The sequence below is a fragment of the Nansenia antarctica genome (genome assembly GCF_963989245.1).
Source record: "Nansenia antarctica genome assembly, chromosome: 15".
Lineage (NCBI taxonomy): Eukaryota > Metazoa > Chordata > Actinopteri > Argentiniformes > Microstomatidae > Nansenia > Nansenia antarctica.
In genome coordinates, this window is record NC_137685.1 from 13,308,242 (window position 1) to 13,325,315 (window position 17,074).

Genomic DNA, 17,074 nt, shown 5'->3' on the forward strand with positions numbered 1-17,074 from the left:
CCACGCCCCTTTTTGGGTGATAGAAGTGTAGTTTGACTGGCGGTCAATGGACATTTCTGGTCTTCCCTACTTTAATCCGATAAAATAAGAAAACCGTAGTGCTTTTTAGATATTAGGATCCCAAATCCGATGGCCAGTTAGGCAAACTATTATATAGTGTCATTGCCGATCAATGATCGACGTCGTTATATAGAGAAAATGAATGAAATAGGGGTTGATTCATCAGAGTAGTCATACGTCATCTCCCTGTCATCAGGGATTTGTAGTTCTTCAGTTGATACTGCATAGCGCCTAAATAGGTTAAAACAAAGGGGTACCAGAGTGCAGACCAATCCCCCCCAAGCTCCCCATGTCCTTAAGTGATTACTTAAATGCTGCGTTTACATTCCCATATCAGAGCCCAGAAAGAGCTTAGCTATTACACGGCAAATCAAATGAAGAACTACAAATCCCTGATGACAGGGAGATGACGTATGACTACTCTGATGAATCAACCCCTATTTCATTAATCTGCTCTCTTTGTCTCCTACTGTTCTTCTGCACTGACCTTATAGACCTGAACAGATGAAACCATCAGCTGAAAGTCGTCCTCCCTCTTGTCTTCTTCTGTCCTGTGTTTCCAGGTCAGTATCGTGTGCTTAGAATGATACGGTTCTATCTCCGTTTAGGGTCGTTCAGAGATATTGAGCGTCAAAGTTTTTACATTCCATTATGTTTTGTGAGATGGAACCTTTGTATTTAGGATATGTAGATAGAGAGAGGAGGATGCCACTGCTTTAGATCATTGGGACACACCTGGACTGGCTGTTGATACACAGGATATATTGAGGTCCATGAGCTATAAATAACAAATAAATGGCCCAAAAGGACATTCTGAAAGTAAGTGAAATGTGTTCAAAAACAATGAAAACTAACTTGCCCTCATAGCTGGTATTGCACTTTTTGGCTGAAATAACCTAAATTAAATCTCTGACACAGTTTTTCCCATTCCTCCATGCAGAATTATTCCATATGTGTTTGAGGGGTGTCTTGTCTTGCATGCACAGCCCGTTTCAAATCACCCCACAGCATCTCAATAGGATTCAGATCCGGGCTTTCACTTCAGCCGTTCCAGAACTCTCCATTTCTTCCTTTTGAGCCGTTCGTTGGTGGATTTACTGGCATGTTTTGGGTCATTGTCATGTTGCATGGTCCACATCTGCTTTAGCTTCAGTTTTGCATGGTCTCACATTTTCCTCAAGCACCCTATGATACAATATAGAACTCATAGTGGATTCTATGATGGTGAGCAATGACTTCCACAACAGCATGTTTGGATACTGGATTCTGATTGGCTAGCAACAGTGGTAAATACCCCCAACTCCCTTCAGTTCAGCTCCGACCGCATTTCCAGTATCAATGCGCCTCCCAATCAATCTGATTAAGAACACCTGTGCTGACTCCGCCCACTGTTTAGCCAATAGCAGTCTACCAATCTGGAGTGTCGTTCCAAGGCACCAATCGCGAACAAGTTGGCTCAAAGGCCAGTGAATTGTGGCCAAGCCTACAATGCAATCGTTAATGTTGTTTATGGGACTATATTCTGTGGCGGAAGGATATATATATATATATATACACGGGTGTCAAACGAAAGAAGTGAGAAAACGTGCTGGTATAGAGATGTTAAGTAAGCACGCAGATCAGAAAGAGAAGATGGAAGTACATCGGCCACGTGTTGAGGAAAAGCCCGGATGACCATCAACGCATATAATATAATATATAATATATAATAGCCCTCAGATGGACCCTGAATGATGGACGGAGAACAAGGGGGGGACGCCCCAAAGAAACCTGGAGGAGAACCGTCGAGAGGGAGCGGGACATGCTGGGCCAAAGATCCTGGGGGGTATTCCATCAACGTCGCTAAAGGAAAATCTAGGCTTATTTTGACAAGTCTCGCGAGATCTATCAAGATATGCCTGGATCTTTTTAAGAGTCTCGCGAGAATAGGCCTAGATTTTTCTTTAGCGACGTTGATGGAACACCCCCCCTGGCAGGCGGCGGCCGCTGTGGCGAGGGACAGAGACCGGTGGCGTAAACTCGTTGGAGGCCCTACTCTTCACACCCGAAGAAAAAGGACCTAAGTCAAGTAAGTCATTAAGAAATGATTAATGATTGTAAATAAATGAATTTAATGTTACAACTTACAACTGTGTATTTTTTTATAATGTTACATCTGTGGTTTATTTTTTATATTATGTGGTAGCTTTTGTAGAAAAGCAATTAACCATTCGAGGGCGGGGGGTTGTGGAGACATTTACCACTGGTCACTGGCGGACTCAGAGGGGGGGCAGGGCAGTGGATTGATTTGGATCAATTTATACCTCTTATTAGATTATACATATTCTGGTTGTTATGTTTGCCTTTCGGTGGACAGCAAAAGAGGGAGAGAGGAGGATAGAGAGGGAGAGGAGGAGGAGAGAGAGCAGGATGGAGTCAGCACACCAAAGAGACAGCAAGAACCAGGTGAGAAAGTGGACAGGTAGTCAAGACCACAAGTAGCCTTGAGTACTGATGGTTCTGGTGCAGCACCCTCAGCACCCCCCTTCATTACTTGTAATAGGATGTAATAAACGTTTGACACACATGGCAATAAAAAAACATGAATCTTGAATTAGCAAAACATTTTTGCTATTTAAACATGTCAGCATGTCATCACTGACAGATGACAGGTAGATAATGAAAGGTAGTAAAAAAACTGGAAAATGATGTTGCTAGACTTGCAGACTTTTTAACCAGACCCTGTCATATATGTTTGTGTGTGATTGTCAGTGCAAAGAGGGAGAGAGGAGGATGGAGATGAGAGAGAGAGAGAGAGAGAGAGAGAGAGAGAGAGAGAGAGAGAGAGAGAGAGAGAGAGAGAGAGAGAGAGAGAGAGAGAGAGAGAGAGAGAGAGAGAGAGAGAGAGAGAGAGAGAGAGAGAGAGAGAGAGAGAGAGAGAGAGAGAGAGAGAGAGAGAGAGAGAGAGAGAGAGAGAGAGAGAGAGAGAGAGAGAGAGAGAGAGAGAGAGAGAGAGAGAGAGAGAGAGAGAGAGAACAGATAGTGAAGTCAAGATTGTTATAGTGTCAAAACAGTAAAACAATTAATAAAAAATAAGTGATGGCTTTGTGGCTCAACAATAAAGTCTATAAATTATCATATTTGTTCTAGTCACATAATTGATATTATGATATTACAGAGATAACTTGTTCTGTTACTAATCTGTTACACTAATTGTACAAACACTGATGACTATATGATAATATGTCATTATTCTCTTAGGTCATCCTTCTTCCTCTGTGTCCCACCATCGTCTGAGAGACACTCATGTATCGTCTCCTGGCTTCAGCGACAGATCACCCCTGAGAGTGATCCCCTGGACAACCAGAGGGAATGAAGTAGGGAGGGAGTTTGTGTTCTACGCTCCTCCTCCACTGATCGTATTATCGGACGATGATGATGATGATGATGATGATGATGTGCCAGAACACATACTAGTATTGGACAGTGAGGATGAAGAGGAGCAGAGCCAGGGGAGCAATTCCTCATGTCCAAGTGTGGTGCTGGACAGTGACAGTGACACTGTGGTGCTTGACAGTGACAGTGACAATGACTTTGTTCACTATATTGATGACTTTGAGGAGGAGGAGGAGGAGAACGAGGAAGACAATGACTTTGTTCACTATATTGATGACTTTTGGGGCTTTTCCACTAGAGGGCTGACCCGGGTCAGCCCGGGCTGGCCTGCTTCTTTGGCGCTTTTCCATTTGTCGGCCTGGGTCGGGTCGCTTCTTTAGCTACCCATCGTGAGCAGGAACCATAGGGCCGAAGGGTACCTTTTTGCCAGGCTGCGTGTGACGTGTGACGTTGTTCACTATATTGATGACTTTGAGGAGGAGGAGGAGAACGAGGAAGACAATGACTTTGTTCACTATATTGATGACTTTTGGGGCTTTTCCACTAGAGGGCTGACCCGGGTCCCTGGGTCGGCGCACGGAGACGGAGGCCCCCCTGGTGGGGCTACCGCAGCAGCAGCAGCAGAAGCCTCCGGGTCTGGGCGGGTCACTCTCCTCCAGCCACAGCCAGTACACCATCCTCCTGGAGGAACCCCCACCACCACCCCACTCCTCCTCCTCCTCCTCCTCCTCCTCCTCCTTCTCTTCCACCCGGCCAGGCTGCCACCACCACCACCACTGCCAGGGCAGGCCTAAGCTCCGTTCCCTCAGTGTGCAGTATGGCTGGGAGAGAGAGAGAGGCCCCAGAGCTCTGTCCGCGGTCGCTCTCGCAGCATCCAGTACTGCAGCCTGCACGAGGAGGCCTCCAAGGTAATGCTTGGATGCTGGTTCAGGACCCCAGTTTAGAGGTGTGCGTGTGTGTGTGCGTGTGTGTGTGTGTGTGTGTGTGTGTGTGTGTTAGGGCTGGGACGACGCGTCGACGTAATCGACTACGTCAATACGTCGACTTGCGTAATGTGCGTCGGTGCGTCGCAAAAAATGTCTAACTGCAATTGCGGCACTGCGCCGACGTGGTGGCGGGGGCGCTGTTTCGCAAATAAGTTAGCTTTCGTTTTTGCTAGCGAAATAGCTGATAGTATGTTGACTGCTCAAGGAGAATACATATTTGAAAGTACAGAATGCCTGAGAGCCTTATATTGCATTATATTACATTATATTTTGAATGGTCATCTGGTGCCTGAATATTGTGTTTTCCTTTACATAAATAATGACATTTCCACCATAAATTGATGCAGAAAGGGCACAAATTGGTGCATATCAATTCCCCAGAATGCAAGAAATTAAGTGTTTGATGTTTAAGGACCCCCAGACAGCCCTGCTTCATGGGTCCCCCCCGATGTCAAACAGGAAAAACCCTGATGGCCATGTTGGCATTCAAGTTGGCTAAACATAGCAGTGCAGTGTTTCCTCCAGGAATTTTTACATTAGTGGCGGAGAGCCCTCGTATACACGCATGAAACGCGCATGCGCGCTCAAAACAACGACCTAATTTCAACCAAAACTAGAGGGAGGATGAAAAAATAAATAAAAAGAATATACAGAATATAAACTTGTGATACCGGTTTCCATCCATCAGCTCTGAAGGTTTACGTTACTCACGGATCCAATGTCCTTCCAAACGAGCAGTCTTGGCTCCGTCTCAAACACAACAGGAAAAGTATGTCCAACTTGGCGAAAGTTTCCGAGTATTTCCAACTTGCGCGAGTTCTCCAACTTGCGACAGTTTTTCAGCAGGGATGGTTGAGTCTGCACGGTTCTCATGCCGGTTCACATTTAGACCAATCAGGAGTAGCCCTTGTGTCACGTCGTCAACTGAATGTTTAATGTCATTAATCTGATTTTGGATCAGCGGTTAGAGAGAGATGGGCGTGGATTTAGGTGCACTTTTAAGCGGGGTACACACATAAGGAATTTCAAAATCTTAACAGAAATCTTATCTGAGACAGACCCCACACATGAAGAAACAAAATCTTGGATTTGAACAGCCTTGATCGTGTTGTGTCTGGTGTGCGCCAATTTCCCCATTTCAGCACCCCACAGACATAAAGATGTTCGTTACGACAGACTCCAAACTCTCTAGTCTCGTTCCCCAAGCCATGTCAATAAGAGAAAATAAACCACAAACAAAATCATATCCATAAAGGATAAAAAACGATGGGTTCACGCGAGATTGCTCTCTAAAACCGCTAATTTCACCAAACAATCTGGCAACCCTATGGTTTCTGGTCGGAAGTATTGAACGCATTTCACATTTACGATTGCCGGCCACGCCCATTTTCCGAGCAGGTTGCCGGGAGAGTTGATTGCACAATTAAAGAGAAGTGACTCTTAACACACCTCACACTCCAGGATTTTGTTATTGGAAAATGTTAAGATCCATCTGATAACCGGGCGTTTTCTGTCGTTTTCAGACATCCGAAAATCGCATTAGTCAACATCCATTATAGCGCTGATCTAGGATCAGATATATTTTAATCAGCTAAAATGTTCAGAGGTGGATTTTTTATTTTTTATTTTAATTTTAATTTTAAGTGGACTGAATCAATTAGTGGCAGAGGAAATTCATTCGTGGCGGCCCGCCACCAATAAATGCATATAGAGGAAACACTGGTATTGGCATCTGTGATATCTACTCCGCTAGGTGTAATTCGGAAATCTGTTCATTGTTATTACACGTTTATTATATTCAACAATGCAAGACAGATGGGTAAATGTAACTTAATAGAGGAATTGAAGGGGATTGTTGTTATCCCAACATGATAATCAGTTGACAGCCCATACCATTGTCTTCCGACGGGTTCTTCAACAGACAGTTGGGAAGCCAGAGAGATCTTGGTTGCGCTGACATGAGACAATTGTGTCCATTCGGTACTCTAAGTGGCCTCTCTCATATAAGCCAGAGTGTGTTATGTTCACTCTGCATACACGTTAAATTCCACAACACTCTGGTCTGGTCCTTGTCCCCCTGCCCGGTCACCGCCACGATGACTCAGCAGACACTAAACCTTGTCCCTTCTTCTTCTCTCCTCTCCCCTTCCCCTCCCCCCCCCCCCCCACCACCGCCTCTCTCCCAGGTGTGCACCCTGACGAAAGAAGAAAACCGCAAGGTGGGGGAGATCCCCGAGGACGAGCAGCTCCATGTGCTGCCCCTCTACAAGGTCTCGCTCACCGACGAGCACGGCAGCGAGGAGGGCCAGCGGCAGAAGATGAAGTCCGGCACCATCCAGGTGCTGGACAACTTCTGCCGCGCCGTCCGCAAGCTCCCCGAGCCGGAGAAGAAAACCGCGGTCGTCAAAACACACAACTTCCTGGACCCCAACATCAGCGGCGTGGCGGTGGCCCCGGCCCACGGCTCCATCCTGATTGAGTGCGCCCGGCGCGAGCTGCATGCCACCACGCCGCTGAAGAGGCCCGACCGCTCCCACCCCACGCGCATCTCCCTGGTCTTCTACATGCACAAGAACCTGTGGTACATTGGTTTATGTAATTGACCCGTCGCCGCTAGAGGGCGCCACTTCCACCCCAATTCCCCACGTCTATCTGCACGGCTGACATTGAGACTTTTCTAGGAAATAAGACACTAAATATATTGCACCGTTTTTTTTTTTAAATCTTGAGATCTGATTAACGAGAAGGCGGGAATGAGGCAATATGAGTCATGTGACTTCCTATAGAGGCGATATGAGTCATGTGACTTCCTATAGAGGCCATATGAGTCATGTGACTTCCTGTAAGAGGACGATATGAGTCATGTGACTTCCTATAGAGGCGATATGAGTCAATTGACTTCCTATAGAGGCCATAGAGTCATGTGACTTCCTGTAAGAGGCGATATGAGTCATGTGACTTCCTATAAGAGGCGATATGAGTCATGTGACTTCCTATAGAGGCGATATGAGTCATGTGACTTCCTATAGAGGCGATATGAGTCGTGTGACTTCCTATAGAGGCGATATGAGTCGTGTGACTTCCTATGAGAGGCGCTGAGTCATGTGACTTCCTATAGAGGCGTTATGAGTCATGTGACTTCCTATAAGAGGCGATATGAGTCATGTGACTTCCTATAAGAGGCGATATGAGTCATGTGACTTCCTATAAGAGGCGATATGAGTCATGTGACTTCCTATAAGAGGCGATATGAGTCATGTGACTTCCTATAAGAGGTGATATGAGTCATGTGACTTCCTATAGAGGCGATATGAAACTCTGTCCGCGGTTTTAAAAAGACGAGACCGCTCCCGACAGAGACGATCTGCCTAGCGTTCAGAGAGGAAGTTGTCATGGTTTCATCTCCACTCCTCCAGGCTAAAACATAACGTGATGTTAGAATTATAAGGTTCTTTCTCCATTTTTGTCAAAATTGAGTTTTTTTTTACATAATCTGATCCATTAGGTGTTTATTAATGCCTGTGTGGTGTTATTTTTAAAATGTTGACATTTTTTAGTTAGTAATTAATAAAATACAAAGGTTCCATCTCACAAAACATAATGGAATGTAAAAACGTTGACGCTCAATATCTCTGAACTCCCCTAAACGGAGATAGAACCTTATGATTCTAAACGGAGATAGAACCTTATAATTCTAAGATCACGATTTAACACATTAAACAAATATGACAGAATAAGATGAAAAAGAAAAAAAAGCAAATTGTATATATCAGTCTTCACAACTGAATTTATTTCAGACATTTATTCCAGAGTTAGAATTTTTTTTCCTGGAGACACATTGTGTACATAGCGATCGCCCGCAGTTTGAATCATTTCACGCAGATACGAAGTTATTATTCACCAAACAGGTACTGAAGGTTTTCATTTGTACATTGATAACGGAGCCCATTCCTCTAAGTCAGCGGTTCCCAACCTTTTTGGACTCAAGGCTCACTTAAAAATCTCAAAAATATTCGCGGCCCACACAGGCATTTTATGCATGCGTAAAAAAGTGTTGGGTGTCTGTAATGTTTCTTATTATTAAGAAATAAGACTTTGTCATTTAACTCGTTAGTCACATGACTCGTAGCATCGAGTGGAGAAAACAATTATCTATATACAATCAGTACAATTGTTAGCCAACATAAACCCTGTATTATAACAAAGTAATACTGAACGTATTCCTGACATACAGCAAAATAAAACCCAAACTGGACAGTATATTCAATATATACAAGATAAACAGCAAGCAGAGAACAACACTTAAATCAAGGATGCTGATTGTGTTGGGTGTTCCTCAGCGTGTGTCTGGTGATCTGAAGCTTCTTACTGTCTAAGACTATCTACAAAACATCAACATGAAACTTTTCTTGTAATATTAACATGGAAATCCCAGCAATAAAATAAATTGTGTAAGACCGTCGATCGAAGAACCAAACCTAGATATGCTATCCTTTATCAAGTCATTTATCATTTGTGTAACTTTTTTTCTTCTTCTTTCTTTTCTTTTCGTGATTAGGAAAGGTATGAACGCTTACAACTGAATACTGAGCAGGTTAAACACGTTAAATATGTTTCCCACAACCAAATAAAAAAAGGTGTTAGTATTTTACAAATATTTTTAAAAAGTAAACCTTTTATTTATTTAGGCATTTCAAAATATATTCCATCAAAAATAGTCTGACATTTTGCTGGTAGAAAATAAATGTTATATAAATGATGAGGTTTGAAGCTAAATGTTTACTGTAGAATCGTGTCATGTTAGATTTACCCTAACCTTTCTAAAGACTTCTTTTCCATCCTGTCAGAACATCTTACATATATGTATTTTTTTTCTTTTTCTTCCAGTGGATGGTGTTTAAAAGACATTTTCAAACATGCAATAAACTGTCTGTCCTCACATAAAGTGCCTGTAGGGCCCAGTGACCTGGGTGAAGGCGTAGGGGGTGAACTGGGTAGACTGCCAGTCACCAGCATAGCCATGTGGGTTATTCTGCCACTGAATGCACTAAACCTTACCCTTGGGTTCACTAGTCCACGGTATAGTCTCTCAGGTGTGCTGGTCTGACCCGGGCACGGGCCGGACGAGCCTCTGGGCGAACCCCGGCCTCCACCAGTTCAGGTGGGAACTCAGCTGGACTAGCCCCTGCCGCCGCCCCGTACTTGCGGCCCCGCCGCCCCGTACTTGTACTTTGCTGGTACTTGCGCTTCTTGCCCCTGCCGCCGCCCCGTACTTGCGCTTCTTGCTTCATTTTGGCCTCCCACACGGCCAACATAAACCCTGTATTATAACCAGGGGTGCGCATGCGTCGCCAAAATGTATGATGCGCGGCAGATCAGCCGCTGGAAGGCGCTCTTGCGCACCAACAGCTGGAAGCAATCAAGCTGTCAAAATCCATGCTGACTGCTGCATCACTGAGGCACCCGACGAGCCGTCAAAATGTCCAAGAAGCAAGCCCCACTAAGTAATTATTTTGGTGTTCCGCCACCTCCTAAAAAAAAACACCAGACTGAGCCATTACCTGAGCCGCACAGAAAACGTGGATTTGTTGAAAAGTGGCTGCAGGATGTCGGCTGGCTAATGGCTAATGATGAGCGCACCGTGATGTGGTGCAAAATATGCCGTGAGCATCCCAATCTGGCCGATAAAAGCAACGCTTTTTATTTGGGGACAAAGAATTTCAGTCATCCACCGTTTGATAAGCATGAGAAAAGCAAAGAGCACGTTAAGATAGTTGAAACTATTGATAACAGGAGCAGCCAGGATCGCAGTCGCCCGCTTGACAGGTGGCAGGACAAGATTAGTGAAGAACAGCGTTAAGGACTGTGTAATATATTTCTCCTGGCCTTTCACAAAGCGAAACATGCACGCCCAATGCGTTCATTTGAAGAGGACATTCCTCTATTCGAGAGGCTTGGAGTTAATGTCGGGAGTGCATATCATACACGAGAAGCAGGGTCCCGCATCGTGCAGACTATCGCACAGACAATCAGCTCGGAACTGTTTAAGAAATTAAAAGCAGCAGAATTCTGGGGTCTGCTCTTTGAAGGATCAGAAGACATCAACAAAACCGAGCGGGAAATCGTGTACATTGTGTCGGTGTCGAGCAACGGAGAGGTTAGCTCAGATTTCCTTGGATTAATTAATCTGGGGGTGAAGCGATCAGCACAGGACATAGTGGATGGACTTGTGCAACTATTCCAGGAATGTGGTCTCGCGGAGGAGTGGCAGACGAAGTTAGTCTCTGTGTGCACCGACGGAGCGGCTGTCAACGTGGGAGTATACAACGGCGTCATTCCCAAATTACGTCAGAAGGTGGTCATCGGGGATTCCCTGGTGCACATATTGTGCACGGCCCACACCCTGGAGAACACCGCGAAGTCAGCTGATCGCATGGTACCATACTGTGAGTCATTCAATCGTTCTGTTGTCAAGTTGCTTAGCTTTTATTTGCAGAAGGGGGGTGCAAAAAGAACAGCACAACTACAGAAACTGTGTGATGAGAATGGCATTGCCTTCCTAAAACTAGGAAAGTTTCACAATATTAGATGGTCTGCATGGAGACAGAAGACTCTCTTGAAAATATGGAGACTATTACCTGCCATCAAAATTCAACTGTCTACAAGTGATGACAGTGACCTGAAACATGTCTGCACTCAGCACTTTCACTGTTTCCTAGCCAACATGCTCGACACTGGAGGAATCTTACAGTTCCTCTCCCTCAAGTTCCAGCAAAATAAGTTGAGTATTGGTGAATGCAAAGATGAGCTCATGGTAGCTATTGGACAGCTGACACTTCTGCTTGACAGTGATGGCAAGTACAGGAAAGAGGCTGTTGCAAATGCAGATGCTGACAGGGACAAGATTCATGTACTGAGAGGTCTAATTGAAGAGTTTGAAACCCGATATGAATCCCTCAAGTCATGTGATCAATTTCTCATTTTTGATCCTTCAACTTGGCCTCAGGAAATGAAAGGCCTCCACAGTTTTGGCAACACCACACTTGATGGCATCCTCCAGAATTATGAGGCCAGCATGTCTGTTGACAAAGACTCCACTCTAAGAGAATGGATGAGGTTAAAGCAGTCAGCAAAACAGCCTCCTCAGTGTATGACTTGGTCAACATAGTGAATACAAGCAACCAAGAGACTTACTCCAACATTTGGAAAGTCATTCTGTTGTCCCTTACACTGCCCTTGAGCAGTGCTGCATGTGAGAGGGGATTTTCACACCTCAATATCATAAAAAACAAGTACAGATCCCGCCTGTCAGACTCTCGCCTCTCATCCCTGATGCACATCCACCTGTCTGAGATGACAACAGAGATGTTTGACCCAAAGCCAGCTGTTGACCTTTGGATGCAAACAGCTGATCGCAGGCTCAACCAGGGGGGGGGGAGTAAGCCTACAACATCCTCTACCATGGTACAGGTAGAGGACAGTGATGATGACAGCAGTCAAGGGAGCAGTGATGATGATGAGCTTGTAGCTGCAGCATAAATAAATGCTTAGGCTGTAACTTTTTGTTGAAAAGTTTAATTGTGTTCATTGTGTTTAAAGGAGTCTGACAGACTTTCATGCTTAAAGAGCAGTCATTTGATTTTGCATTTGTTTCTTTTGTTTTGCACACAATCATTTGTTCGTTCATCTTTATTTATGAATAAATGTCGTTTTGCTAATATAAGTTATCCATGTATCCCTTTTTTATCCATCCTGTGGGACGGGTCGTGACTCGCGAGCTCATGGAGCACCAAGCAGCATCCCTAGGTGCTCCTCTGAGCACTGGCCCCAAAAAGTTATGTGCACCCCTGATTATAACAAAGTAATACTGAACGTATTCCTGACATACAGCAAAATAAAACCCTAACTGGACAGTATATTCAATATATACAAGATAAACAGCAAGCAGAGAAGGACACTTAAATCAAGGATGCTGATTGTGTTGGGTGTTCCTCAGCGTGTGTCTGGTGATCTGAAGCTTCTTACTGTCTAAGACTATCTACAAAACATCAACATGAAACTCTTCTTGTAATATTAACATGGAAATCCCAGCAATAAAATAAATTGTGTAAGACCGTCGATCGAAGAACCAAACCTAGATATGCTATCCTTTATCAAGTCATTTATCATTTGTGTAACTTTTTTTTCTTCTTTCTTTTCTTTTCGTAATCAGGAAAGGTATGAACGCTTACAACTGAATACTGAGCAGGTTAAACACGTTAAATATGTTTCCCACAACCAAATAAAAAAAGGTGTTAGTATTTTACAAATATTTTTAAAAAGTAAACCTTTTATCTATTTAGGCATTTCAAAATATATTCCATCAAAAATAGTCTGACATTTTGCTGGTAGAAAATAAATGTTATATAAATGATGAGGTTTGAAGCTAAATGTTTACTGTAGAATCGTGTCATGTTAGATTTACCCTAACCTTTCTAAAGACTTCTTTTCCATCCTGTCAGAACATCTTACATATATGTTTTTTTTTCTTTTTCTTCCAGTGGATGTTGTTTAAAAGACATTTTCAAACATGCAATAAACTGTCTGTCCTCACATAAAGTGCCTGTAGGGCCCAGTGACCTGGGTGAAGGCGTAGGGGGTGAACTGGGTAGACTGCCAGTCACCAGCATAGCCATGTGGGTTATTCTGCCACTGAACAGGCTATGCACTAAACCTTACCCTTGGGTTCACTAGTCCACGGTATAGTCTCTCAGGTGTGCTGGTCTGACCCGGGCACGGGCCGGACGAGCCTCTGGGCGAACCCCGGCCTCCACCCGTTCAGGTGGGAACTCAGCTGGACTAGCCCCTGCCGCCGCCCCGTACTTGCGGCCCCGCCGCCCCGTACTTGTACTTTGCTGGTACTTGCGCTTCTTGCCCCTGCCGCCGCCCCGTACTTGTACTTTGCTGGTACTTGCGCTTCTTGCCCCTGCCGCCGCCCCCGCCGCCCCGTACTTGTACTTTGCTGGTACTTGCGCTTCTTGCCCCTGCCGCCGCCCCGTACTTGTACTTTGCTGGTACTTGCGCTTCTTGCCCCTGCCGCCGCCCCCGCGCTTCTTGCTTCATTTTGGCCTCCCACACGGCCAGGCCGTGGACGGGCTGGTTCAGGTTCACGCGGTGCTAGCTGTTTATTCGTGCTTCCCCGAGCATCCACAACTCTCTCTCTCTTACTCGTTCTAATAATAACTCTGACCTCTACAGGTCGATGATATATATAGCCGTGCTATAATAGACACATCATTACATCTCCTTTCCTCAATATACATCAACTTTCAATATAAAACAATTGTCGAACACACAACCTTTCAATTAAACTCAAATATATTCTTAGCTTTACATTCTTTACAAATATATTCTCACTTTAACATAAATACATAAAAGATAAATAAAGACAGCTTTAAAGGTTTTCAACATTTACGTTTTTTTTTCTTTTTCTTCCAGTGGATGGTGTTTAAAATACATTTTCAAACATGCAATAAACTGTCTGTCCTCACATAAAGTGCCTGTAGGGCCCAGTGACCTGGGTGAAGGCGTAGGGGGTGAACTGGGTAGACTGCCAGTCACCAGCATAGCCATGTGGGTTATTCTGCCACTGAACAGGCTATGCACTAAACCTTACCCTTGGGTTCACTAGTCCACGGTATAGTCTCTCAGGTGTGCTGGTCTGACCCGGGCACGGGCCGGACGAGCCTCTGGGCGAACCCCGGCCTCCACCAGTTCAGGTGGGAACTCAGCTGGACTAGCCCCTGCCGCCGCCCCGTACTTGCGGCCCCGCCGCCCCGTACTTGTACTTTGCTGGTACTTGCGCTTCTTGCCCCTGCCGCCGCCCCGTACTTGTACTTTGCTGGTACTTGCGCTTCTTGCCCCTGCCGCCGCCCCGTACTTGTACTTTGCTGGTACTTGCGCTTCTTGCCCCTGCCGCCGCCCCGTACTTGTACTTTGCTGGTACTTGCGCTTCTTGCCCCTGCCGCCGCCCCCGCGCTTCTTGCTTCATTTTGGCCTCCCACACGGCCAGGCCGTGGACGGGCTGGTTCAGGTTCACGCGGTGCTAGCTGTTTATTCGTGCTTCCCCGAGCATCCACAACTCTCTCTCTCTCTTACTCGTTCTAATAATAACTCTGACCTCTACAGGTCGATGATATATATAGCCGTGCTATAATAGACACATCATTACATCTCCTTTCCTCAATATACATCAACTTTCAATATAAAACAATTGTCGAACACACAACCTTTCAATTAAACTCAAATATATTCTTAGCTTTACATTCTTTACAAATATATTCTCACTTTAACATAAATACATAAAAGATAAATAAAGACAGCTTTCAAGGTTTTCAACATTTAACACACCTTTCAATTAAACTCAAATATTTAATATCATTCTTCTTTCTCTTATTCTTTTAGAAAACCAAAAAATACATATCAGTCTCTCTGGTGGTGTGTCAGTCTTTGGTTGGTGGAGGAGAATCATCAGTCAGAAACTGAGAGTCCTAAGCAAAAAAATATATAATTCTCTTATTCTTTCATATGCATCATCATACATACAGTGCAGTAGGCCTAGTAATAACAATAAAACCAACAATAAGCACACATTAATGTTGACTCACCTAATGAGAAGGCTGATGTTGCATGGCAGACACCAAATGCTTGATGTCTGGCTTAAGGGATGACAGCCTCAGTCGAAGATCTGGCTCAACATTCAGTTTATTCCTGTATTTTGTCTTTAATGCCACAAGCGCCGAAAAGCCAGTCTCACAGAGATTTGTCGTCGGGAAAGGCATCAGAAAGCGCACAGCTCTGTTGGACAGCTCAGGATACTCCGAGGCAACGTGAAGCCAGAAGTTTGTCAGGTGCTTCTGTGAGAAAGTCAGTTTCAACGCGCTGTCGCAGGAGAGATCAGTAAGATTGTCCTGCTCTTTTGCGCTCAGGCCTGCGAGGGCCTCGTCACTGTGGCTGGCGAAGGGGTTTTCAATCCAGTTGCACTGCACGTCTGGGATGGGGAAGTATTCGCGCATCTTGGTCCTCAAACCATGCAGGTGTTCTTTCGTGTGATTGATCATGGTGACGGGAACCTGCATTTCTTCCTTTGTCAAAAAATCTGTCAGATTCTCAAAAGAGTCATAAGTTTGACTGCTCAACTCGTCTGGCCCACACATACATTTTTCTTATGGTCGCTTCTATTTTATTCTGAACATTGAAAATGGTCACTGCTTTTCCTTGGAGACTGAGGTTGAGTCCATTTAAGTGGTTGAAAATATCGGCCAGATATCCCAATTTAGCCAACCATTCAAAATACCTGAAACGATGTGCGAGTTCTAACTTTGTGTCGATGAAAAACACCCTGACCTCATCGCGCAATTCAAAAAGTCGCGTCAGTACCTTCCCTCTTGAGAGCCACCGGACTTCGGTATGTAACAGAAGCTTGTTATGGTCACTGCCCATCTCGTCACATAAAACTGAAAATAAACGTGATTGCAGTGGGCGGCTTTTGATAAAGTTGACTGCTCTGACTGCCTCGTCTAGAACAGTCTTGAGATCTGCAGGCATTTTCTTCGTAGCCAGCGCTTCTCTGTGTATGCTGCAGTGGACAGATGTTACGAGTGAAGCCACTGCTTTCACCCGGGTGATGACTCCACTGTGTCGGCCTAGCATCGCACGGGCCCCATCAGTGCTCACTCCCACACATTTGGACCAATCAATCGCGTTTGAAACAATGAACTCGTTCAGAATGTCAAAAATGGCCTCAGCAGTAGAACGCATTGGCAAAGGTTTGCAAAACAGGAACTCTTCTTTTATTTCTCTGTTGTTTTCATACCTTACATAGGCAAGCAGCTGTGACATATTTGCGATATCTGTCGATTCATCCAGTTGGAGGGCATAAAAATGACTTTCTCGTATGCCCGTTATCAGCTGTTCTGACACATTCTCGGCCATGTCGTAAATCCTGCGGGCGACTGAGTTATCAGACAATGAGATGAGGTTGATAGACTTACGTGCCTTCTCTCCCAACATCACCTCCACTATCTCTTTTGTGGCGGGGAGAATTAAATTCTCACCGATTGTGTGTGGTTTACCAGCTTTGGCTATCAGTCGTGCGACCCGATAAGATGCTTCCACTGCGTTTGCGTTCTCAGTGCCCATACACAATGTTTCAATTACTTTCTTCTTGGCCTGATAATCCTTGAGTTTGTTTTTGAAAAAATCTAGTGGTTTGGACATACTGTTGATGTTTTGTCTCAAGGTGACGACGTAGTTTACTTGGCTTTAGAACTTCATTCGATAACACCTCAGAGCACACCACGCACAGCGGTAACGGCTGGTCTTCTGTGCCTGTCCAAAACAATCCCAAGGCTAAATATTCAGCACTGTACTTTCTATGAAGTCTTCTTTTTTGCTTGACAGGCGGGACATCACTTGTGGACGGGACAGATGTACCATCTATTTTTCTTTTTAGTGTGCCAGATGCTAGCCAACTATCCATTTTGATTAGCCTCAAGTTCAACTGAAAATGAATAAACCTTCCGGTTGGCGCTGGGGCAATCAACGGATGTAGTTCCTAGTCCTACCATAAGTTCCTATCTATCGATATCACACTGATGATGCATTTGAAGGTT